The 27,690-nt window shown below is 44.4% G+C and overlaps 1 protein-coding gene and 1 pseudogene across 1 annotated transcript in view; both read right to left on the bottom strand.

Annotated features, from left to right (window-relative positions):
- Positions 1-27,690, bottom strand: part of CELF2 (CUGBP Elav-like family member 2) — a 512,960-nt gene that overhangs the window by 196,808 nt on the left and 288,462 nt on the right. The gene's annotated exons all lie outside the window — the stretch shown is intronic.
- Positions 24,801-24,915, bottom strand: LOC111739333 (annotated as a pseudogene).

Genomic DNA, 27,690 nt, shown 5'->3' on the forward strand with positions numbered 1-27,690 from the left:
AATTTTCCTAATTTCTTTCATGCAAACAGTCCAGACCTACAAATACTCCAGGTATCTTGTGCGTGCTACCCACTCACAAGCCCGCAGAGTGGCCAGCCTCGGAGAACACCAAGGCAGGTCTTAAAATTTTATACCAACCATGTAATTGGACCCATCAAGGGAGAAATTGGTTTCCTATGCCTGAAAATTGGTGGAAATTATTTCTGAATTTGCAAAATAGCATTTAGTTGAAAAGTCCAATTGTGCCACCTTATCAACTTCTCAGGCCAGACTGGGGTCTATGTTGGTGATTTCTGTACCCGACGGGAACACACACACCTTGGGGTCCAAGTCATGGAAATCACTGGCTGTCACTGAGCTCTGTCACAGGCTGCAGGTCTACCCGCAAGCTCTCGACGCATCTGCAAGTGGACACGCTTAAAGCTGCTGGCTCAAGAGGCAGGAGCCGGCCAATCTGCAGGCTGTCTGCACCACGCCTGCAGCAATTCCGTACTTCAAGGCCTGCAGGCCTCCGAGAGGAGCACCTGTGAAGTATTTCTAAGAGGCTCAGCACTCTCTCTAGTGCTGCCGCAGGGCTCGCTATGGCCCTCATCCCTTTCTAGATGGTAATCTAGGAAATCAAGGGCCCACAGCAGAGCGGGTGGAGGGGCTGGAGGAGGCGGGGGATGAGTCGAGAGGCCCAGATGCAGGAAGGAGAAAGCACAGGCTCCTGCCGGTCTCAGGGCTCAACGGAGCTGTCTCATTGTCCTTCAGATTTCTGAAGAGCCGGCGAGCTTCCAGAATGGACGCTGGTACTTGGACGTGGGTCTTTGAAGATGTTTGATATTTGAATTTCAAAGACGGTAGGGATTAGTCTGTTTTTAAATAATATGAAGTAAGCCTGAAGTCTAACTTTCTCTTGGTAAATATCCTCTTATTCAACAATGATGGAAAACAGCGGAAACGAAATCCTGTTAGAACATGAAGAACCCAGGGCAGAACCCAGCAGTTTTCTTCTTCTCAAGGGGAAGTAGAGGGAATGTGGATGGTCTTGCTGCTTGATAAATCGACGATTCCAGGAATATTTGCTCCCTGGCACTAATAAGCAGATATCCTTTTCATCATCAATATGTAAATTTGTAACTACAGATATACTTTCCAACTGTGACTGCCTACACTTCCTGGTACATACACTCCTTAAAGACAGTATCCCTTACACCTGGCAAAGGTGCCTGACACAGAACAGATGCTCAAGGAGTATCTGCTCCCTTAGATGAGCCCCTCCATTCACCTGTGGAATTAGCACTGTACCTGTCTCCAACCTGATTCTGCCTACGTTGGGAAAATTAGCTGCTAGGAAATTGAAGCATAAATTAAAAAAATGAAAGGGACTGTGGTGATGTTACAAGATTATATACAATTATGAAAATGCATCAAACTGTACAAAATGATGAATTCTACTGTATGTAAGTAATAACAATATACAAAAAGAGGGGAGGAAAAATCCAATAGCCAATTAAGTAGTGCAGTCAGGATTCAAACCCAGATATACTTATTCTATTGACTATTAAAACATTCCAGTCCCTCTGATCATTACAGAGTGAGGGTGAAGGTATCTACATGTATAAATTAGCGATTTGTACTTTTTCTTCTGTGAAAAGTCTATTTGCAGCCATTATCCATTTTTTATGGGGCTTTGAATTCTAAACATAATTTATAAAAGATTTTAAATATTAAAATATATGAACTTTGTCAATAAAAAGAAACTAAAGATTTATAGTACAAACATGACATTTCTGAACAAGACATTTCTCCTGAAATTGATAGAATAAGTTATTAACGGTTAGACTATGTTAGAGGAAACCATAAATCTGATTCGTTATAATAAAATTCTCTTAAATTTTTTTTTTTTTTAAAACGCTATGGAAGAGTCCATGAAGAGAGTGCCTGCCACATGCTTTTACAAAATATTATGTTCACTATCCTGAATCAGAGGGAATTTCCCAGCTTACACTGAGATAGGTGGTTGGCATGGACGGCTGCTCCAGGGGATGGATGGTAGTAAAATCTGACTTTTAGGAAGCATGTCTCCTGCATTCCGCCAGTTCAATTTGTTGCTCTATTTTATTAAACTCTCCCAAATTCATCTGTTCAAGTTTACTTAGGCTATCTAAATTAAAAAAAAAAAAATCATACCTCTAGACCATCGCACCTTCATTAACGCAGAGACAGAGGTGGCACAGTTACACTGTCTTTCTGGTGCACCTTCTTACTGAAAAATCCTTTGTCCCCATCCAGTTTCAGCCTTGTTTGTGTAACTGGTTGACTGGATAGTGGCTCAAGAAAGTGCCTTCGGCAGCCCATTGTCTGAACATCTCCACTCAGCTTTCTTTATGAAGTCACCCTCTGGGACAGGCAGGAGGAGACCGGGGCCCCCTCCATCCTCATTTCACAAAGAGTGACAGAGAAGTTAAGTGGCTTGTGAAAGGTCAAACAGACAGTCATCGGTCAGGACCAAAATAGAATCGGGGTTTGCAGACCTCCTTGTCTTTGCTCAAATGATTCAAGGACAAGAAAAGTGACTCCTGAGCTGTAAGACGACATGACAGGCTTTTGATTTTTCTCATCCTTGAACAGGGTGAGCTAAGGCATCTATCGGCTTTCACGTTTCTCTTGGACATCCAAATGAGAGGCTGCTGGATTGGTGAGGAAATTCAAAGGCCAGGAATTCCAAAGTTAGTAACGTCAGCTTTTCCAGTGACTACCTATCACCTCAGGCAAAAATCTGAGGCTGCGGTGACTCAATTTTTCTCTCTATGAAATGGGATGTTATGAACTCTTTGTTAAATATACTAACCTTTCAGCAGAAGTAACATATTCTTGAGAATGGTTACCCAAAGCTTTGGGACTGGAAGATAGGAATACAGAGATGAAGAACACAGACACAAGTAAACTGGGCTTACTTATCACGCAACCGGGCAAGGGACCTCAGTTCATACTAAAATATACCACCTTTGCTGTGCAAGTCTGGCTTGACGAGGGCCTTATTTAATTCACAGACATGCCTATACTTCTGTAAAACTGAGAGAAAAATAGCTTTTAATTACTATTTGTAGAGCATCTAAGACAATTAAATGCTTCTGATTACCCTTTTGTTTTTTAAAAACATAGAAGCAGAGAGTAAACACTTCCACACAACCATTAGAGCAAAATGCCTTTTGAGGCAGAATGCTTTGAATACATTCTGCCTTATAAAAAATGCATAAAAGGACTGCACGGAAAGAGGCTGTGAAGCGTGACATGGCCCATCATGTTGTGCATGCATGAGTTAGCTCTTACAAGATCAGAACCAGGAGCTAAGATGAAGACTCTTCAGCCCAAGCCCGATGCACCAGAAGTTCAGTATCACATTGCCTGGGGTCAGTGGCAGAGCCACTCCAAGGTACACTCCCCAGAGAGCCGTGCATTTTAAAAACATGTGAGCAAACGTGTTATTTGTCGCCTAGAATGGAGGCTCCGTTCTCCATTTTAATGTGAACGGGAATTGGGTTTATTTCATGCCACGGCCACATCCGTAGTCCTTGTTCTCATGGTGAACGTTTGGCACGAATGCCCGGCACGACCTCGCGCTAGACCCAGGTCGAGGCGGCGTCCCCAGCACCTGTAGGAGTGCCGGGGAAGCTGGGACTGCAGGGCGGTGGCGAGGCCCCGTCACCCCTGTGGGCACCGTCACCCCCAGGAACCACCGGTCTTTTTGACTGATGCCTAACCTACTCCTACAGTGCTTTACACTTTACAGAACGTTTCGACTTTTGTGACATCAACAGGATTTATATCACTATACCCATCTGGCAATGAAACGAACTCAGAAAGGTGACTCGTCCAAAGCCACTCAGCTAGTAAATGTCACAACTCAAAGACTAGTCTTCTGAACCAGCAGCCTGGCATTCGAAATCTCAGTGGTCTTAATAAGAGACAACAATGAAGAGATATGATATAAAAGGGTAAGAGGAACTCTATGACTTGTCCCTGTGATGCACAAACCTGGCCTGGTACTACTGGAAGGAAGCAGAGCGTAGTGGTTGGGGAATGATCTGGAGCCAGACCACTCAGATTCCAATCTGAGTTACTAACTGTGTGATCCTGGGTAAGTTTAGCCTTGCAGGACAGGTTGTGGTCAGCCCCTTCCCCGCCCGTGCGATTCTGAGGCCTTATATATACAATATGTGAGTAAATAAACAGAGACCTGTCATTGAACAAGGCTTATCCACTTGTCAGTGAAATCTCTGCATCTTAAAAATCATTAGGTTTCAAAAATGAAAACAAAGAATCGTGTGCTGGAGGAGCTTTTCTTGGGATAAGAGGTAGCCATCCTCTGCAGTTAAGATTGCATATGGCTTGGTCGTTTGCTCTTCTGAAGGATGGTGTGTAAATTTCTGTGGTCTAGAGTTCTTGCAGAGAAACAATTCAAATATATTAATTTGCAGCACTAAATTAAAAGGACTATCTTCAAAATTACTAATACCATCCCACAGGATGATGGCCCTTTGAAAAATTACTTGCTACTTTTCTGCACGTATCTTTTGGAAATCAGGGTATACTAGCACCATGCTGACTCCTATGAAAAAGAAGGTCCTTCATGCTTTATCTTCATATACCGATTGTCAGAGCATAAATGTCAATCCATTACAAAGGAGGGTAGGATGAGATGCGAAAAATCAACCTATTTTTCACTCTCTGAAAGGATGAAGAGACATACATAAAATCAATTCCTATTAAAATTAGATTTTTAATACCACTGACAACTAGCAGCACCAAACTGGATTAGAAGTGGTGATGAGTAACTTGCATCTACCTACATTTTCATCACACATTTCAGTATTTTTTGGGGTCTATTGTTTTTTCCCTCTGCAGCTCAGTCAAGTGTCAGCTATGACTTTTTGAGGAGCTTTGAGTAATGGGATCAGCTAACGTTCTGTACATGAAGAAATGCCATATCGTTCGCTTCCCTCAAAATACAGCATCCTGCCACCGGAGCCAACCCCCAGTGATGAACAGCTAAAGGGACAAGTAGGTCTCTAAATTTACTTCATATCTGACAGTCCTTCAGCAGATACGGATAATAGATCCTTCCCACTCACAAATTCAACTCCCTCCTATTCCAAGCAAGCCCTTTCTTTTCCATACGAGAAAGGGCAAGCATTCTTAATGACCCGATACATTTCTCTCTTTCCTTTCCAACCAACCACCCAATAAAAATTTGTTAAACGCCTGCAGTAACAAGTTCTCTGCAGCTGCCGGACTAGATACAAAAAGCCGAATAAGAAAAACATCCTCTCAACCCATTAAAAATCTGTTAGTAGGTGGCTTATGGCTCCATTTGAGTTGATGTTACCAATCAAAATAGAGCTGGAAAACAATTTTAATCTGTGTGTCTACACACGTCCCTAGCTCTCTGGCCTCCAGACACTCCCAGGGTCAGGCTGCATGTTGGACCGTCTGCCGCAAGTACATGTCCACGCGTGTATGTAGCGCTGATTGTATTTTGTAGGGGGTGTGACTGGAGTCATTCATTCAAAAATGTTTATTAAGCCCCTACTATGTGCCAGAAACTATGTTACACATTGGGAACTCTGTGGCGATACAGAAAGTCAGTTTACCTACTGAATTGATGACCGTAAGAAAAAAAAGAAAAAACATGATTTTGATGTGTTAGTTATATGTTTTAGCTAATTAAAGCTTAAAATTATATGCTGTATACTAAGATTATTGCATATTCTGCTGTGGGTGTTTAGACAAGGTAATGAACTTTCCAAAATATAAATATCTTTGTGAGGTCTAAGACTTTAAGATATAATTAAAATTTCTCAAGTCTAAAGAATTAAAAGACTTCTGTCAACCCATTACAACTAGACAACCACTTAAAAAGCATCTTTTCAAACACCCACCACCATCACCACCTGCCCACTCAACCTCACACAAACAGCAATGCTCGACTGTGTTGACATTCTACCCCTGTGTACTGACTCCAAGTCCTCTTTTGGTTTATGACTCTGAGAGTACAGCTAAGTGAGAGTGTTAGCTAGTTTTAAATATCCACGAGATGACCTGTGACTTATCCAAATTTGGTGTTATCAAGAGATGTGACATAATATCCGAAACTGCCAAATTTTCTTCATCATGCTGTCTACTTACTGATACATTCCTCATTAACACCCCTTCATATCTGCTTTATCCTGGCATTTTACATAAATACTATTAGCCTATGATGTTTGTGGCTATAAAGAAATTATTTTCAGGTTCGAAACATTTTCAAAAGTCTTTTTAAAATCGTTATTCACTCTCATTTATTTTTACTCGCGATATGTTCTGAGAACCAGGCCCTGTGCTAGGCACTAGGCTAGAAAGACAAATGAGAAATGTGGAACCCTTCATTGAGCTATTATGTCATATTTTTTAAAATTAAGCAGGAGAAATGGGAAGAAGATAATAAAAAGCACAGAAGCATTTCCCAGAATTAGATGTTAGGAGCTGTTTTTGCCCAATTACTACTTTAATCGAACCATTTATATAATTCCTTCCACTTACATTTTTAGTATAGAGAAAGTCAGATACAAGATGTTATACAGGAAACTAGATGCCAGTACCTTTTCTGACAGCAGAGACTCCCTAAAGTCCATCAAAATCACTAGAAGAAAGATGAAAACAGGAAGTGACACCTGTCAAATCCAGAACCTTGATTTTGTTTCTTATATTCCTGGGCCAGATGCAGGAAGGGGACAAGCCAGGACCCCAACTCAGTTAACTCTGCACAGAGGGGCCTCCCGGAGACTCAAGTCAAGACAAACTGATGTGTTTGATATGGGATTCCTCAGAACCCAGGGCCACCAGGAAAGCAGAGGTCCTTCTAACTCTGATTTAAGGAATATGTGCTTCCAATACGGGACATGTGAAGCACGCATATGATACTACCTACTTTAGTAGTCCATGCATCTTTACAGGTGCGAATATGGAAGACCGCCCCTCCTGTCATGCCTATCTCCACCGCTCTATCTGCAGCATAATTTTAGTTAATGAGAAAAGTCCGTCGGATGTTATCGGCCCCCTTCCTTCACCCTCTGATACGTTCCTATATTCCCTTAACAGCCAATTAGCGATAGCGTACAAGAGAAAGGATACTCTAGTATTCTGTGCCCCCAATTCCCCATGCACCATCTAGTGGTGATAATTATATTAATAGTAATGATGATGCTGACGATGGGATTCTCAATGGATGTGAAACACCTGAAAAGGCCGTTTTAACAGTGAGTGAAACAGAACCTTGATTTTTCTTTTGGAAACATTCCCTAAGAAACAAAGTGCTCGTATTACCTTGACAAGAATCAACCTTGGACTCTAGGTTAGAATGCAAGTTAAAGCCAACCACGTTTAAACTTAAGAAGACACTGATTTTCTGAGCAAATTAAAAATTGCATTTCCTTGTTCAGTGGTTTTCCAAATCCTGATAGTAAGGCAATAAAGAATGTTTTCACGTCAGGGAACAGGCGTCGGCTATGGGCTGCACGTGTGGAAGTGAAAAGCTTTTATTTATTATGACTCCGTTTCAAAACTGTCTTCCATCATAATTTCATTTGCACTTGCCATATCTTTGCCTATAAACCATTTTCGTTGCCCAGACTTCTCTTGCCTCACAGACATCTACACTAAAATGGATTATTACCATTGCTATCCCCCAAATAAATACTGTCCATAGTTTATTGCCACTTGAACTCCTTCTCCTAAATAAACATAAAGGCATCTCTTTGGCTGTCTACCACATGTACTTCATTTGCTATTAGAAAATATATAAACTAACACACACACACACAAAAGCCAAAAACCCAGCTCATTTTGAAGACTTCACTTCCACTACCAGTTGGAAAATTAATGAACCAGTACTAGTTCAACCAATAGCTCTAGTCTCTCTTATTTAAATATGTGTGTGTGTGTGTGTGTGTGTGTGTGTGTGTGTGTGTGTGCATGTGCGCACATGCGCGCAGGAGTGGGGATCGAGGGTGATTGATTAGAGTTAGGGATATACACACATATGTACGTGTATTATGTATAAATGTATATACGCCTTTCACTAGGAATATCTATTTGGCTTCATCTTTCTTCAGCTCCTGTAGTAGTTTCGGATTCCCGTTTCCGTATCCAATAACCCATAATCTCAAATTTTGTATGCATCTCTAGTTAATGATCTCTTGCTGATGCTTCCCACTTCCTGCGCTACATCTTAAACTGAAAAGCTTACTTTATCTCCATGACTGAAACGGAGAATAACATGAAAGAGCCCACAAAGGAAGATTTTCTTGAAAAGACATTAGCGTCCAATAAAAATGCCGTAGCGCAGAAGTGTCAGCTCAGAATCTGCACGTTTCTAAAATTCTGCTTTAGGGATCCATGTATCTTTAAAGGTGCAAATATGGAAGAGGTCTCAGTGGAAAACCAAAAATAGATACAAGAAAGAAACAGATAAGTAGATTAAAAAGCATTCTGGGGTAACCCCAAAATACGTAGCGTGTTTGCTTTACAAAAACTAGGCCTATCACACAGGTCAGAAAACAGGTCTCTGCTATGCCAGACGTGAATATTATAAGTCGACCAAATTCATATGTTGCGACTGCCTCCTCTTTATATGAGAAGTCTCTTTCTAAAATGCATTGCTGTCTAAGCTATTGATTCATTCTCAGATTGCCTGTGGAAACACTGAGTTTCCATGTGTCCACCATAAACTCGGGGCATTTTGCCTGCACTACAGACACAGCATGAGGACATCCATTCGTATGATTTCAATCATTTTTCATCCATAACCTCTATGACAGGAGGGCAAGTTGCTTTAGTGAAAGGGAGAATTTCACATCAGACAGATAAACATTTAGGATCCTCTTCCACCCATAAACCAGGAACAGTTTCCCATTTAAAGGAAGAGAAAAATAAATCCTTTTTATAATTGAAAATAGCTTTCCTCTACAACTCTGTTAGGCTTTGCCAAGAAGAAAAAAAAAGTTCTAGTTTCTGAGGCAGGTTTCAGTGAAGGCGGATCAAAGAGAAACTAAGCTGATGCTTCTTATGAATCAGTCTTAACTACACCGACAAATGTTCATCTCCTGAACAAAAGTCTCAAAATATGATATCTATTACCAGATGACGGACTTGGCGGAGGGGTCAGTTGTTTAATAGTTTTGTTTGGTCATCCTGTCCATCTTTAACATGGAAATTTAAAAAATAAAACACTCAACAGCAAGATGAAGATTAATATTGGGAGGCCCAGAAGATTTTGGCGCCCGAGTAAAAGAAGTCATTCCATTAACAAATGCTACATATCGTTGTTTCATCGAAGGATTTCAATTCACTCCAAAATGACAGCTCCCATCACAGAGACGGACAACAGAACGGAAAAGCACATCCTAACCACATGTTCGCAGGCTGGGGAGAGGCGGAGCCTGTTATCTTCCGTCCCGCCAGCCCCTCTCCCTGCTCACCCTGCCAGACACTTCTGTAGTTACGCAGTTTTGAAATTAAGGGCACAGTCGAACGTGCACACAGTGTGCTGCCTTCTCGAGGGCCTTGGGGCTAATTAGTGGGGGTCAAGGCATTACATGAGGCGGCGGGGAAGGCCAGGCTTGCAGAGCTGAGACACGAGTAGAAATGGCACTAGGTGCGACTCTCCCTTTGGCACGTTTCGCTCTGGAATTCTAGAAGTGGCCCCTGGTTGGTGCCCTTCTGAGAGCGCACCGACCTCAGAGAACACCGCAGAGCTCACGCTGGCTGTCTCGCTGCCTTCCCTGCTCCCCGTCTCTCCTTCCTCTCATCGGATTTCTCTGCCTTGGGAGTGTTACCGCCGATTAAAGTTCCTCTGTTGTTATTTCGCGAATTAACTGATTTACTAAGCTGGCAGTGTTGAGAATAAGCTAAGCGATCATGCAGGAGCCTGGCCAGGGTTTATCCAGACTTAGAAGATGGGGGAAAATTCAAGGGGTTGGACGGCTTCTTCCAAATCTTCTGTTCCATGACATTGGTGGTGGTTGGTGTTTATTTCACTCAATGAGGGAGGGAGGGAGGGATTTTCACAGAGAAACGTATCCTTGTAATGCATCTAAGTACAGTGCCATCTAGGAAAGAACACTGGCGAGACTAATTTTTCTGAGACATTTATTAAAATACAAAGCATCGAAAGGCCCTTCCTGTCATCTCTGCTGTCTAGTCCCCTTGATGCCCACCTGCTTCCTCGACGGCGACCAATAAATTCCCTCTTGCTACAAAAGAAGGGAGGGAGGGAGGAAGGAAGGAAAAAGGAAATATAAGACATCTGCTCCCAGTGGTTAAGGAAAATCACCAGTCTAAATAGCAAAAACATTTGGTCACGAAACGACAGTCACTAGAAACCTACAGAACTGCGACAGGCAGGAGCGGGGAGGCAGAAAACAAGCTGCCTCGCCACGAAGGGCACGGCCACAGCCCGCGACACCGAGGGGCGCCGGCCTGCATCTGCCACTGGCACACGCCTCTGAGCTCTCTGATCTCAGTTTCAGACTCTTCACGTGAAACGTCGAGCACAGAGTAGCAACTATTCAAAGGCCCTTCAAGGCTTTAAATTCTAGACGGAAAACTCCTCGAGTCCATTCACCAGGCGCCTGAGGCCCTCGGGCTTCCTGGAGCCTCAGACGCCCAAGTCCCTTGGCTGCTCTGGAAATGGCATCCGGGTCCTGAAACAGATCCACGCACGTGTGGTACTTGTTACACAGCAGAGGCGGCAATGCCAAGTAGTGGAAAGCAGATTATTTAGGGGGTGGCTGTAAAAACTAGCTCACTGTAGAGAGGAAATATTAGATCAATGCCTCGCCACCACAGAAACAAAACAAATCCCCCAAAACTTCCCCTTCAAATGTTGTGAAGGTCTAGATATAAAGCACAACCTTAAAGCTACAGAAACAGCTGCCGGGAAATATTCTTGATAGCTTGGGATTGGAAAAGAGTCTTTCAACATGATTATTTTTTAAGTCATAAAGGAATGCACTGATGGATCCGTCTACAACAAAAAATACCACAGACAAAATGGGCAGACGATTTAGAGACGTTCGCCATCTCTAAAAAATGAACAAAGGATTCATATCCAGACCATACAAGAGATCAACAGGAAGAAAGATGAGAAATCCAAGAGAAAAATGTGCATAAAATACGAACAGGCAATCGAGAGAAAGACAAACCCAAAGTATAGAAAGAGAAGCTCAATCTCACTAGGAATTGGCTAGATGCAAATTAAAATGAGAGTGACTGCGCTTTCGGACTGGAGCCAGGAAGTCAACCAGTGCCACTCGGCCATGTGGGGACACGGCAAGGTGCACTCCCAGCTGCTGGGAGAGAGAGCCACCTTCTGTGCTTGGTGAAATTAAGGGAGGGTGCTCATGCCCCACAACCCCGAGAACAGGACCCACTGAAACTCGCCCACGAAGGCGGAAGAGGACATGGATGTTCATCGTAGCACGATCCGGAACCCCGGGGGACTGGCGGCAGCTCAGGGTGACTGTTTGTTACCGGGGGACTGAATCAGCGTGAAGGGTTTATACAGCATTGTACCACGTAGTGGGCAGAAGGGAGGAGTAAGGCACACACGCCCAGTAATAAAAGTAGCTCTGTGACCAGCACTGAAAGAACCAGAATGTATATTACAGAATTCGGCCATGCGAATCCGTGTTTCTCAAGGACACATATACATCTGAAGCCCCATTAGTGCATGACGGTGGTGACCTCTGAAGAGAATGGCGATCAGGGCTGAAGGAGGAAACTAAACGAGAGGGTCCCTCATGGCCTGAGGACGGTGATGCGCCGTGGACGGAGAAGAGTGACCTATGACCTCACCTGAACAGGGCGGGGTGGGGGTGGGGGGAGCCGCCACAGCGAGGTCTGGCCTGCTGCTTGGAACTCTGGAATGTGGACAGGCTCAGGGCGGGAAGAGGCCGGGACACTGGACTAGAAGACTTTAGAAGAGGGTATGAGAGAAGGGAGACAGCTTAACTTCCAGACACAGGTGTCTGGTGAAAACAGGACACGGCATTCGATCGATAAGCATTTACCGGGCACCTGAGATCGCAGGAGCTGTGGAACCAGCTAAACCAGCTCTGCTACAGAGACACTGTGATTCCTACAGTCCCTGAAAGGCTGGCTGCCTGATGTCCCCGAGCCATGGGACTACACTCGGAAAAGGGAAGGTGGCTGTCGGTGGCCAAGAGAAGACCCCTAGAAGCTCAGAGGTGTGTGTGTATACGTGTACACACACACACACACACACACACACACGTGCACGCGCTCAGGGATACACCTGCTTAGCCCTGACCAGCCTTCCTCACCCAGGAGCAGCATGCTGCTGGGCCCACAGGGCAGCGCTGCCCGAACCGCCGGAGCTGCCCTCCGACAGCGGTGCGCCCCCAGGTGTGCCGCAGGCCTGGCAGCCCACCTTCCTGCGCCCGCTGCCTCCCGGGCTTCTCTGGACATCTGAGCTGGCGACGCTGCTACTGTAGGACAGCGTGCTAGGCCGCCCGAGCCACAGAGGACACTGGTCATTGGGCACGCAAGCTGCTGATGAAAACAGTGTAAGTCTCAGTGTAAAATAAGCAAGAGATCAATTCAAGTGCAGCCTCCGGCAAGGCTCTGCTCCCTCTGGAATGTTCCAGGACTGGCAGGGGGCCCGGGCAGGGGCAGGAGAGTGGTAGGTCCCCTGGATAGGAAGGTATTGACGCAGGTGAGGTTCCCTAACGACCTTTCTGAAGGATCGCAGCGGTGGCCACGATTCCGAGAGCCAGTGCTTCAAAGTAAATACACCTGTCGCTCTAACGCCTCGTTCCCTGCTCAGGTGCTATTTTCTTCTGTCCAGGTGACAAAAAACACAAGCAATGATCGTCTGCTCTAAGCAGTATTCATATTCGCTTTCTTATCCTTGTTTAAAACGCTGCGAGCATGCCGGGTCCTTGTCCCCATTCCACAGTTCCACAGAAATGAAGGTATGCTCGCGTTCCGAGATTAATATTAAAAGTGCCAAAATGACTAAGTTCCGAGTGTAAATGTCCTTTTTCGCTTAGGCCTGTCTTTAAAATGGTTGGGACCTCCTTAAAATGATCACAGCGTATCCGATAAGGTGCACGTATAGGAACGACGTCGATTCCTTGAAATATAAAGCCTGGGTACCCAGGAACCATCTTCTATCGAAATAGGTAAGGCACGACTTGAACAGGCTTTGTTTTGAGATTTTTCTTCCCCACGACAAAGACTTTGTAAATGAACAACAGACTATCGCTAGGTGATGGAATGGGCTAGGAAGAAATTCGTAAAAGGCCAGGGGGTCGAGTGCGCCTGGGCTGTAATCCTGTAAAGAGTAGTCAAGGCAGACCTAACTGTAGAAACCTAGCACGTGAGGAGCCTGCAAGCCCTGTGGCGTCTAAGAACACGTGCAAAGGCCCCGGGGCAGAGATGGGCTTCGGGGGTCGGAAGGACAGCGAGGAGGCCCGGGCGCTGTGCGGCGAGGGCCGGAGAGTGACCAGACCTGCTCAGGGAATGTGGGGACAGGGGAGCACTGAGAGTGGGTGGGGGAGAGAAAACGGATCAGGTGGAGGTGAGCAGAGCCCCAGCGACGGAGGGCTGACCTTCCGCGGGTCGCGGAACAGCACGACTGGACATCCCACCGTTTCCTCAGGAGAGTCTTATCCTGACCAACAACAAAGAGCGTTATTAGGAAATGAACTGTCGCTTGTTTTTAATGGTGCTTTTTCTTAGAATACGTAGTGGGTTTTTTTTTTTTAGTTCAAGGGTATTTCTTAGGTCTCACTATTCCTGGTAAATACGTTAAGTTCACAAGGGAAACCCCGTCAGAACATTCTGTATGTTGTTTCTTAGAAGCTGAAAACCAGATTTTTTTTTTTTTTTTAAATCTGAAGATTAGAGGTGATCATCTGACAGAGGACTATAATATTTATAGGCCATGGCAAAAGGCAAGCAAGCAAGTTAGAAACATTAGAAGAATTAAACTTTCGACATTACTTTGAAAACGCCACATGCATCGAATTGTATAACTTGACTTATCTATGACATATTAAACATGATATGATCTGAAGAGCAGTCGGTCGACATTAGTGATAATCAGATTAATGCTGGAGATCAAAAGCTAAGAGCCAAAGGGTGAACTGAGTCCATTTTTTTTTTTTTTGTCCAAATATTACTCAGGCTTGGCTGAATGAAAACAGAGTGGGCTACCATAAATATCATAACCTGAATTTCTCACATTCCAGAGGAGGACAAATTTAGGAGTTCTTCTATTTCGCTTATCCAAATTTTAAGATACCCAATAATTTTAGCCTTCTGATCCCAATAACAATATCATGTCTTAGAATAGTTTGCATTTTAATTTTTGGGACTTCCAAACACGTTCATATGGGAATTTATGTACTTGTTACTTATTTATTGAATATTTACTGGGCTTCTACTAAGGACCAACTATCGGAACCACAATCTTGACGACAAACACCACCACCACCACAAACGTACATATACCAGGCACACGGTAAAATTTTATGGGCCAAGTGCTTTCTGCAATTTATCTCAGGTAATTATGACAACGTTTGAGAAAGATGCTACTAACAAATCTCATTTTACAGATATGTAAATGAGGTTCAGAGAGGTCAAGTAACTTGAGTTTCATAGTTCATGGTGAAATCAGATTTCGAACTCAGGTTTATCTGATTAAACATCCTGCTCTTTTTAAAAAGCACCAGACTATCACTTCTTGTAAAATGTTCATTAAGACGTACAAAGAAAAATGTGTTCACCATATGTTTACATAACACCATGGAAAACGATAAAGAGGAGAATTCAGTGCTTAAATGTCCAGGAAGCCATCAGGACATTACACCTGAGGTGGGTCTTGAATGACGAACAGAAGCTCTAAGATGTGAGCACGGCATGGGGTTGGCTGCGACATGGCATGGCCCTCTTCAAATACTGCTAACTGGCTTTGTGTAGATGGGTAAAGAGTGGACGCGAGTGCTAACGAAGAGGCTGGAACCTCACTGGGAGGCGTCCTTGGGACCTGCCATGCCGGTGAAACTTCATCCAGCACAGGGGGAGGCACTGGAGAATTTCAACTAGGAAGTGACATGATAGGACCTGCTTTTCAGAAAAATCAGTGACTTCGGTGCAAAGGCAGGGAGGGTGGTCGAGGAGATCGCCGTAAACGTACAAGGGAGAGATGGCCTGTCCATGCGTGAAGAAGAGAAGGGGGCTGGTTTTCGAAAATGTACTCGGGAAGAAAAATGGATAGGGCTGAGAGTCTCCTGAGTCGTGGGCAGTGAGGAAGAGGAAGAGGAACGATCCTGACACATCGCCTGGGTGACTTTTCTAAGACTTCTGTGGAGAAGCCAGTTAAGGGGGAGGGGAGGGGCGCTATGAGTTCCATTTCACAAGGAATTTGGCTGCCCGTGGGACACACAGGTGAAGATTTCCAAAAGAAAATGACTAAAAGGCAAGGAAAAAGTGTGGCTTGAGGTACGGATTTGAAAGTCACTGTAGTACGCATGATGTCTGAAGCCACGAGGGTGGCTGAACGTGGGACTGGGCCTGGAACTGAGCTCAGAGTTCTGGGGACAAACGGCACAGATCCCCACAAAGGTTACAGGCCACCCTCTGCTTCTGATGAAAGAAGTCCACTTTTTTTTTTTTTTACAAATCTGAAGACTCTTTAGCGTAAGCAAGACCCAGGGAGTCAGACGGAGTTTAACTTGTCAAGAGAATCCACAGCATGTGCATTTGCTCCATCTTCGGCCACAGCAGAAACTGTTTATTTACGGGGAAAATAACGAGACTCCACGAACTAAAGGGCTGCTTATTTACATCTTCTTACCTCAACTCCCCCAAAATGAGCCCGTTCGTGCTTTTTTTTTCGTCCAATCGATGATTTTAAAACTGGCATATTGGAGAAAGTATCTTGAAATTTATTGAAGGCCTATTTTTTTGTCAAAGACTGAAAAGCTTAGATAAACCGCGGTTGCTATTTTTATGAACTTATTTTCGCTTAATGCAATGGATTCACCGGATTACAGTCTGGCTGTGTCAGACTTTGAGAGTTCGATGGGATACGTAAAATCCGGAGGATGTGCTTGCTCTCCACTCAACCGCAGTAGTTCTGCAAAGAGTTCTACCGCTAGAATCATTTCGGCAAAGGCCCCGCTGCTTCGATATGGAAGACGAAACATTTAAAAAATACGTTTATTAAATTTGGACTCAAACTTTATTATGGGAGTTTGATGCTTACTCCCAGGAAACTGCTTTGAACCAAGACACCTCAGCAATGATATTTTCCTGTCATTATCCAAATTGTCAACAAAAGGGAAGATCATTATGATCCCATATAAGATAGAAAGAATGGAGCAATAAGCGATACATTTCCCACTGGTGACATGAAAGCAAAATTATTCCGGGCGAGGGAGAAATGATGCTTGGCACGTAGAGGGTGGACGATTTCCTGTTGTGTCACAGTGGTAAAAAACACACCAAGCAGCCAGCCAGTCGGGCAGGGTGAATCCTTGCTGTTTAGAAAACATGGCCGATTTTCTACAAAGATGTTTAGGATATGACGTTGCCAACGTCTAACGATGCTCGTATTAATGGAGAAAGCCACATGTTTCCTTGTCTAGCTTGTCAATTCCTCTGGCCTTGAAATGCTCTCCTGTCTTGGGATCTATGACATACCTGTCACAGCACTGTCCCTATGTCCTGGCTACTCCTCTACCTCCTGTGCAGGTGCATCTGCCTCTCACCAGCTCATTAGGTGTTCAGCATCTCACTCACAGTAGGACTGAAATCATTCCCATACACGCACGGCACAATCCACTTCTTCACCCAGGGCCTCCCTGTGTAGTCCGGCCCGGGACAGCCACTGCCCTGTTTGACATTTCCACTGGGATGTCTCCAAGTACTGCAGCTCGCTCTACATATCCGACACCTGATAGTCCTGATCACTTTCCTCCAAACCCAATTCCTACCCAGTGACTAGCCCTCAAGGACACAAGAAGCCCTGCAGCCACCCTTATACCTCCCCCCTCACTCTAAATACAATCCATAAAAATACCCTGTGGATTTCCACCCTACATATCTCTCAAATGTCCAATTAAAAGAAACACAGGCTTCAGAAACATATTTTAGAAATGATCAAGTCTCAAAATCTAACTAGATAGCACCAAAGGTATTTTGTTTCATTGAATGAAAGCTTCCATTTCCTAGAATTAAGAGGAGAAAACCTGACAGCTCATGTATGAGACGATGAACACAGGAGAGCTCGCTTTTCCTGCCTCCCCCAAGATACCTGTTCACTGGGTTTGAATGTTCATATGTGTGCTAGCAACTTTCTCCTTGCTTTAAAAATGTCTCATGTTATAAAATACTACGGGACCTCTTTCTGGGCAGGAACATGTATATTTATCATATTCACAGACTTAGATTTAACGTTTCATGAAAGATGGGGTTAAGTATCATCTTTTCTTTCAGGTATAAGAATGAGTTTCCCAGGCTTCTAAAACTTCGTTTTTCATTTCCTAGACAGTATGATCCACTTATATTTATTAGGAACTCAAATCTGGCCCTGCATGAAGGCGGCCCCATGTCACCGATGAATAACACCATGCTGACTTCTCAGGAATGGAAAAGCGTGGAGAGTTTCTACAGTCCGTGTCACCCTCAGCTCACATTCCACAGTACCACCTTGTTGACCCTGGGCGATTAGACACTGTAAATGTAAACTGTGTTTTTAATAAAGCTGGAGGTAAGTGGGAGTTTCCAATAATAGGAATAACTAAGTGAACATCATAAATTCAGAATTCTGCCATTAAAAATGGTAGCGATCTATCACTTTACAAAGGCAACTTTAATTTACACAGTAATGACTAGAAATAAAGTATTTGACAGAGAAAAGCCCAACATACAGGGCAATAAGGCAGAAAGATGTTGAGTTGAGAAATACTTTTACCTGATCGTGAGTAACGGTGACTATAAAATGTCAGTAAAACTCAATTGATTACATTGGTTTAATTCCATCACTGCTAACCAAAAGCATAAATGGGAGGGGACCTGGAATTCTCTGTCCATGCCCTCGTCCTCTCTTTAATCTGCTCTGAAATGTATTTGTCTTAGGCAGAAACCGGTAAAAAGCCAGTGAACAGGAAAAAAAAAAAAAAAAAATCGACCCCAAGATAATTTTAAATGAGAAATAAAATCTGGAGGGAAGCTATGCCAGAATTTATTGAAAAACAGATTTTTCTCCTTCAAAAGTGTTATTAAAAAATACGAATGTTTTTGTGACTTATTGCCAAGTGTGTTTCATAAGCTCTCCGCGACTCGGCTGTCCCGCCGTGTGCAGGGTGATGGATGGGGCTGTTAATCACTTCTGCAGAAGGGCAGGACGGCCCGCCCGTGCAGCGCAGAGCCAGGAAGACGGCCGGGCGCTCTGAGAGTGCATCGGTGTCCTCGCCACGTGCCCCCTCGCCTGTCCCCTGGTTTTTCACATCGTTCCCTGCATATTCGGCAGGTCTTGAACGATGGGCTGCCTTGTGACAGAGGGCTGTCACACTGTCCCAGGGCAGTCCCAATGCCCTGGCCAAACTTTCATCTGAAGTCATTCCTACGCTGGCTGTGTAGAGTACACTCTTATTTGCGTTTCTCTCTGTTACCTGCATTTTAAACTAAACATAGTTTTACATATGCTCTTCCTAGACTGCACGCAGACTGAAGGGACGGGGGAAGTGTGGGAGCTCGTCGGCTCTCCCCGCTGGCCGGCTGCCCACGTAGTGGGTAAGGCCTTTATTATTTCCACAGAGAAAACAGGATAGTTCTTATACATATCGGAACAGATCATGGATTATTTGTCTCAAATAGAAAACTAATGAGAGCAAGCCCATTATAAAAGTCTCCTTTCCAAAGCGACAGACACGATTTCAGTGTTTGTCATTTCTTCCTCCACATCCCCCTCTCAGTCCTCCTCCGTCTCTATACACCTCCTCCGAGGCTGGCGTTCCCTCCTCTCCAGCACACTGGGGTTCAAGACAACATCCAGCCCCTGCTGACCCAGAGGAGAGAGGATGGGGGACCTGGGCGTGCCCCTCGCCTCCTCCGGTCAAGGCTCGCAGACCCCAGCCTCCACGCCCGGCTGAAGCAGAGCCAAGGGCACAGTGGATCCTGATCCTTCAGGCAATGGCTCCCGAGGGACTGTCTCTGGCCACAGAAAAGGACATTCTACTAGCCAGCCTCCTCATCCCAGCCCCAAAAGGCGGGCACAGAAAATACACATCACCTTCAAAAAGACAAAACTTGAAACCTTCACCAAATCTCTGACTTTCTGTGAATAATAATCCTGAATTCGCTTTTTTGGCTAGTACTTGGGGACACATGTGGCGTCATTGCCTTTGGTGAGTGCTGCAGCTTGCCAACCTTTAAGGACTAAAGTGTAATACCCAGCTTTATGGGGCTTACTGTGTTAAGATTCCATGTGGTTGGTGGCAGGCTGGGTGGTACCACAGAAGGCCAGAGCCTGGAGCAGAGACCAACCTACGGCCAACCTGAGAAGGCCTCGATGACGGGTGACCATAGTGGTAGAGTTTATCAGCTGACAAGAGAAAGACCCACCATTTGAGGGGTCCCTAGCAGGCCAAGCATTGTATTAAAAAAAAAAAACCCACAAAAACTCAGGTACCCAGCAGGATCCTAAAAGCAGGAACGGAAGAATGGACTCGGCTACACAGAATGTGTGAGTACCTGGTTACAAAGAACACAGGCACAGACTCAGATTTCAGCACTGACGCATAAGATCCATGACAGGCAGACAGGAGACCTGGCCACTGAATTGGAACGCGGGACTCCTTTGAACCTCTGGTGCTGAAGCTATAAGAAGGGCGCCAGGTGCTTCCAGGTGAAGGGAGCGCACAGAGCGTTTAAATCTTCCCGGGCCAGCTTTCCATGCCCCATCCCACGCTCTCCTATACACTCCAACTCAGAAATGCACTTTAAAACTTCCTGACCTTTCTTCATGCACATTGAGAGTAGACACAACACTGGAAAAGCAAATGGAACTCCTTTATGGAAGTCTAGTCCAAGGGAGGATGATGTGTAAACATTTTTAAAGGCAAATTTCTCACATTAAACGTTCAATGAAATAATTTTCTCTGTTCTCTTGATTTTTACTATGATACCCGTAGGCACACCACAAAAATGGATGCAATGGTCGTCCCTACTTTTGTAGGGATCCGTATAGGAAGTATTAAAAACACTAAAGTCCATTAGATAGAAAAATATGGAAAGTGTCAAGTTAAAAAAAAAAGCGATCAGGAGAATTTTGTGAGGACCACGGCATTCCTCAGAGCACATTTCTTGAACCACTGATTAAACTCCTCACTTCACCATTGGCTTTCACACCAGAAGACCGGCATGCATCTGAAGACATAGGAGCTAGTACTAAAAAAAAAAAAAAAAAAAAAAAAAAAAAAAAAAAACAAGAAGAAGGAAGAGGATTTGGTGAGTAAGACACTTATTTCAGATCTCCTCAGATTAAGGCCAAGTATAAAAATTCTCGTTCTTTCCAGTTTATTTAAATTAGGTGGTAAAAGTCACCTCCAGCATCCTGGGCTAAGAGTGAAAACCACCTGAGGGCAGATCCACAGAGCCCGACAGGCTTTCTCTCTTATAAAAGACACCTAGAATTGGTAGGCTCTACAGCGGGGTTTTTTTTGTTTTTTTTTTTAAATCGTTTTGGACTAATTCTTCTGAGGGGGTTCCACTGGGAAAAGCTTTGCCAACCCCCAGTTTGGCCAGGCATCTAACGAAGGCTGCCTTCAATGAGCACATGAAACAGACTGGACACATGGCAGTATTTCACCTCTTTGATCGTTAACTGCTTTATTTCCCATTTTATTTAAGATACTTAATTTGTTTTTAGTGATTTTTCTCTTCTTGGTAATTAGAGGTAGCGATGAGCGAGCATCTTTTCCTTGGCGATGCAGTTTTCCTTGGACAGAGATGAGCTGCAGTCAACATGACAGTTGCTGCTCCTTAAGCATAAGGATTTGTGAAGGGGAAACAACCAACTGGATCCCTTCTCTTCTGCTTAAGCATCGCGAATTAAGGGTAAGACAAAGAAACAAGTAATTAGTGAGAGGGAGGCAACAAATGGATATTTTGAATGCAGAATCCATTCATAACACAGCGCTTCTCAAGAGAGCTGTTCTAATAGATTACTTGCTGAAATTATGTAAGCCTTAGCTGTTTAGAGCCAGAAGTAAATGCATCCCCTCTGCATTTGGTACATAATGTCTTTCGAATAAACGCAGGTCAGTATGAGGTTGCTTATTTGTCTTTGCAAAATCAGATCTGATTATCAGTGCTGAGGCCGGAGGACCTAAAAAAGGCTATTAATACCTAAGAATGTGAGGCAGATGTGCAAACCTACTTTCATGGCAATACAGTAAATACGGCGAAATGTTTAAACAAATTGTGAATACCAAGGAACTGTTCTTTAAATTTAGAAATAGTTTTTCTTGAAAAATCAGCTAACATAAATGCATCCTTTTTCATCAGGGAGTTTCAAAAGTGGGTTCATCACCTGCTTCCTGATTTTAAGTGCTGGTATCCTATTTTGTAAGAATTTCATTTCAAAGTGTCTCCTGTCATGATGGTGAATACTGAAGCCCACTTCTCCTATTGGGGAGTGTCACATGTCCGCCTCTGTCACTCTTTTTCTGGTCTCCAAACAAAAATTCCACCACTTACTCTTTCAAATTGAGAGGCAAGAGGGCCTTTTCCCAAGCTAAGAAGTTATTTCCAAGTGACAACTCCTTGTCGCCGTTAAAATGTGAGCAAAAGACAGAGGTTTCCATCACTCTGGCAAACCTCACCTGTCCTGACTCTCTGCGGGTCACGGATTAAAACGTCTCTGGGCTCCAGCCTGGTTGTTAAGTGAAAACCATCATGAGTGAGCAGAGAGAACACGGCGGACACTGAAGGGCAGAAACACGGGGGACGTGCAGTCACAGACCCAACTCTGGAGGTGCTCGGACATTTCCATCCCGATGACAGATTCTGGAATCATGCGGCAACCAGTGGCTACTGCCACACAAAGCCAAGGAGTCTCACTTTAAGTCACAAACCCCGGTGCATAAGCCTCGTGTGTGAGGACACCTGCGTGCATGTGCATGCTGCCCCCTTACAGGAGAAATCTCAAGGTATTTTGCTAATGAGCCCGGGAAGAAACTCCAGGTTGGCAGTGCCCTGCACAAAGTCTCACTGGGCAATGCGTCAGGGCTGGTGCTGATCGTGGTGCAGAATTAAAGGGGAACACAGAAAATGAATATAAATACAGTTCAAAAGGATGAACGATTGATAAGAATAATAAATAACTTTCCAGATCAAAAGCACATCGAATCTGGTTATTACTTTACCGAAATTATCAAAATGTAATTATACTGTTTTCACACATCATTATTTGCCATTTCGGGAAATTAGAACGGACACATTAATTAATGTACAAAATGATACTCAATTAAAACAAGTGCCATGCATCTTTCAAGGTTTTGCACTAGAATTCTTGCCACTGTCTCCTCTCTAGGACTTTATGCTAAGAAGTCTCACATATGTTTATCTAATGTTTAAAGGTTTATCTGCCAGGGACATATTTTCCTTGGGAAGATTCGGAAACCAAATGACAGACAGTCTGGCACGGTCACATTGCAGGCGGTCCCTTCCCACAGTGCTTGAAATGCTCTCTCTTTTTTTACCTTTAAGAACAAATCAGCAAATGTATTTAACATAGAGACATGGCTCTTGCTTTCCTTTTGCTTGTTTCTCTTGCAGAGAAAATGTTTTCAGGAAAAGGCTGGTTGCTATGGAAGTTTTACTGTCAACCACTTCAGTATTAGAAGGTTGGAAAACATTCAACCATTTCAAGTCACCTGATCTACTAAACATTCCCAAATTCATTATAATAAGAATGAGGAAGAGGCAGACAAGGTGATTTAAAAAAAAAAAACAAAAAACAAAAAACAATGCATCTCTTTGCCCATAAATGGACGGCACGGCTTAGTAACTAGAATCTGGATAAAAGACAGCTGATTCTCACATGCTTTTTTCCCCAAAATGATGGCATTTTAGAAAAATAACCCAGATTCTCAAATTTCTAAAATGACTCGCAGTTCTTGTCATTGTTATGTACTTAGAATGAAGTTACTGCTCTCAATTTAATTCAGTCAGGAAGCTAGGTCTCTCCAGCAAGTTAATTTGCCATAAAGACACGTTTTCATAACCATAAGTGCAAATAAAGCATTGGACTCTATGAAACACAGTGTTCCAAACTGGCCTGAAAAGCGGAATGGCTTCCAACCCACCATTTGGACACGAGAACTCACGTGGAACATCATGTGGCCGATAGGATCTCGCCTAATACCATTAGCAGAAATGAACTGTAACCAATTGTAAGTGGCTACTAATTGCCCATGACAATGATGGAAAATACTGACTCAACCTCAGAAGAGTTAATTTAGTCAGAGTGGTAGAGATACAGTCTGAGGCTATCATAATTATAACACAGGTGACCTTATTAATCAGCCACCCTGGGGGGTTCTAGCTGTAAAACAGAGATCAAGAAATAAGTGATCACATTGACAGTCTGGTCCACGTTAACTGAATAGACTCGCTAATTCGGTTGGAAAAAAAAGGGCCTGGATATGCACGTAAAAGAGCTGTCCCCTGGTAAATTCGAAATTGCTCGATTGTTTTTATAAATGCAGATTATTATTAGTATCGGTGCGTTTAAAAGTTTGCTTGATGAAGTGGAACAGCTTCACTGTGGTGCCCAATTCGATGACCTTAAGGTAGGGACTTCCCAAAATTATAAAGCTGGGATATGCATTATAGATGTTGGTCTTTCCCGCTCTAGATTCCTAGTCTGCATGGCACACAGTTACTTTAAATACTGCTGTAAGTTCTACCTGATGCAGGTTTGGATTTCAGAGTACCCCTGGGGAGGACAGAGGTATCCGGAGGTAAACACAACGCTGCCTGTCAGGCCTCTCAGGACTAAGCGCCCATCCTGGGTGTGGTCCGCTGGAATCCGCATGTTAACTGATTTACAAATACCAAACTCTTCCCCTCTGATGAGAGAATAGGCCAAGTGTCCCACAAAATGACTGACGGCAGCATTAACTCCTTCTGTCAAGGAAGTCAACAGACCAACAACACAAAAAAAAAAAAAAAAAAAGCTAGGGGAGACGATGACAAGTGGCCGCATCATTTTGCATCTACTGGCATGCTAATTCCATGACAGAATAGGAAATTAAGACTGATGCCAACCATGAGGCCCGGCCTCCCGACACACATGCTGGGAGGGGTGGAGTGCACTGGGCAGCATCCGAAACGCAGGCTGTGCCCCTCCTCTTTAATTGAGAAGTGCAAAGCAAAGTGAACGTGCAGATTCAGAGATGCTACAAAGTACGATATCGGTCCCACATGCCGACGGATATTCGCTCAGTTATGAGGCTGAATGAACATTCATCACTTCAAGATGCCTCGGCCTGAAATTAGGGTGCACAAGGAGGATGGGGTATCTACAAGACGCTCCTGCAAGAGCCTAGCTCTGTTATGGTCACCACTCCCATTCCAATCAAGGAAACTGACAGTTGTATTAAATGTCTTAAAACTAACTAACTATCTATCTATCTATATCATCCATCCATCCATCCATCCATCCATCCATCCATCTATGCCTACAGCACTTGTCTTCCTAGGTGGTCTCCCATCCAAGTACTAACCAGGCCCGACCCTGCTTAGCTTCTGAGATCAGACATCGGGCCTGTTCAGGGTGGCATGGCCGTAGACCATGGACCGTAGCTCCACTGGGGCGTGAACCCAGGACCTTCTGTGTGTAAAGCAGACATGCTAACCGCTCCACTATGGAACCATGTCCAAATTTCTTTAAACTTTTAAAAAAGCTGAAGGAAACAAAAAACTTGAACTTTCTGTAGTGGTAAGAAAAATGACCTGAAACTACAGATAAGACAGGTGGAATGTAGGATGGCAGGTCCTTATGTTGTCATAGTGGGTCACTGTTTAACAGGCCTGTCCAAAGATTATTGACTCTCTAGAATGTACCTGTGTCTGATTTTACTATTTAGCATTTGAGTAAAGTTACAGGCTAGCTTACAGACTTATGTCCAGTTGAAAAAGAGTACCTTAAAGGTTATGGTTTTATTACTTACTAGGACATTAATCAGTTATATACATATAAAATCGAGAAATTTTATTGTCATATTCTTTCCTAAATGCCTATAATACTCAGTTCCTCAAATGTTCTTGAAGTCTGCATCAATCACCATCTATAAGGTTTCCTTTCTGTTAAGTTAACTAAATCTGGCACACATGTGTTCCGCATTTGAGAGTTACATTTTTAACTTTGAGAAAGTTTTGACAAAGTTTAGTCACTTTAGAGAATTGTATTGCTTATTTTTCCCTACTTTTCTATGGGTTAAATATTTCTATGGGCTAAATTTTACAACATGAGTTCAGAAACTAGTAGGCTGCTGGGGAAAGAAATCTTTCTTGGGTTTTTGTCCATCTTTGATTTGCCTTTCTTCCTACTGCTGGCCAATCAGCAGAGAACACGCTCATTTGACTGTAGAAACCTACATTTTAACATTTCCTTGCCAGTATAGCTTAACTCCTTACAAAAAAGCTAGGAAAGGCATGAAAAAGGAAAGGCAGAGGACATTAATTCTCTCTGAGGGGCTGTCTCACGTGTCCATGGCCTCATTTCTTCTAGGTCCGGGGCATGTGGGTCAGTCTTCTCTCAAGGCCCCCAGAGGTTGATTAACTTCCATAAAGGAGGCCATGTTTCTCACGAAAGTCTTCCTTCCTCTGCTGAAGAGGTCCCCTGAGGGGACAGCTGCCTCCCCCGCCATCCCCTGAGAGACAAACGATTTCACTTCATGCCCTCCAGTGCACTGACTCAACAGCAGCTTGTGAAAATGGTGGAACCTGAATTTGGGGACCGGGGCAGGCAGACGTCCTAGAGTCAGTTCCTACATTTCTGAATTACACATCAATTGTCTGGTTTTTTTTTTTTTCTCAGGTGACTCTTAAAATGTTTGAATACTGTAACCTGTAAGACATTTCTTCTTAAACTATTAAATGCCAGAACAAACGTAAATTCGTTTTTTTTTTTTTTTTTTTAATTGGGAGGGAGAAATTTGAAAAGAGATTTTTCCTGTCCTCTCCAAAGATCATGAAGAATAACTGCCTCGCTCTGGAAAAGAAATGCTGTTTCTTCCTTTAAATATCCACAGACATACAAATCTTCTCTTTCAGTCGCCGGGTCTGTTCATCGGAGTCGAAATGCTCCGCGGGCCACTTCTCGCCGCTTCCGCTTTTTCATTGTCACCTCACGCCTTAAGCTGTCGCCATCTGGCTTCTGCCTCCGCCGGCCACAGAAACCACTTTAAATCACACGTTACCACTCCTTTTCCCGACTCCCCCTCCGTTCGGCGTCCAGGACTATGTCCTCAAGTGCACTGCCCTGTCTCGGGCTCTTCCTCTTGCCCTTGACGTAGGGCTGCCTGAAGGAGCTGGGTTTATCCTCGACCTTCTTCTCAGCGCACACTCTTCCTGGAAATTCTTCGCTGCCGCTAGACGGGAACACGATTCCTCTATTTGCGGTTACTATGCCCTTTTACCTCCGAAGTCCTACGGGCACCTCAAACTCAGCCCGTGCAAAACGGAATTGCTCATCTTTGCTGCTGCCAACTGCCAGCCTCTGCCATGGCAGACCCTGTTTCCCAAAGTTGGCTGCAATAGTCACCCCCCCGTCCCACATGCTCCTCTGCGACGTGGCCGGCCACCACCCCTTCGGGAGTGGGAGCCCCGTTCTCTCCCCTGGATCTGGCCTGGCCGTGACGACTCTCTTGTAACCAGCAGAATGTGGAAGGAGGGGCACTGGGTGCCCTTGGAGGCTGGGTCGGAGAACCCGGCCATTCCCACCTGGTCCTAGCAGAAGGCCCCCTCTTCAGGACTGTCTGTGGACACCCAGCGGCCATGCTGCTTGCGGTGGGGGTCGGGGAGCATGTGCTCCAGTCGCCAGGTCCAGCTGAGCCCGGATTCTGGTAATCCCCTCCCCCTCCTCCTCCTGGAGCAAACTCTCGCCACGCTCTGAGCCCTTTCTCCAGCAGGCATTCCCCTGGCCTGTGAGGACTTGAGCAAACGCTAACACAGTTTCTAACAGCCCCATCCCTAGGAGGATCCTGCCCCGCTCAAAGCACCTGCCTGGCGAAGCATAAGGCTGCCCGAGTGTTTACCTTTCATTCTAGGCAACGCCTGAAGGCAGGGTCTCTGTCAAGGTCAGGAGTCTAACTTCCATGAGCTCCAGGTAGCAAACCAGATGGGCTTCCTGAGGACCCAACCTTCCTTCCTCCTTCTCTGACTCTGTGAGCGGCTCCTTGTTCCCTCCTTCTCCCTTTAAACGACCCACTCGCCTCTGTACAAATGAGAGCTGACTTCAGTTCACACTGGACTCTCTCCCTATTGCAACGGTGTATTATTGATTAAAATCTGTCCTGACCTCTTTAACTGGCACTGTTTATCTTTGACACGGACATGTGAATG

The sequence above is a fragment of the Pteropus vampyrus genome, unplaced genomic scaffold, assembly GCF_000151845.1.
Source record: "Pteropus vampyrus isolate Shadow unplaced genomic scaffold, Pvam_2.0 Scaffold49, whole genome shotgun sequence".
Lineage (NCBI taxonomy): Eukaryota > Metazoa > Chordata > Mammalia > Chiroptera > Pteropodidae > Pteropus > Pteropus vampyrus.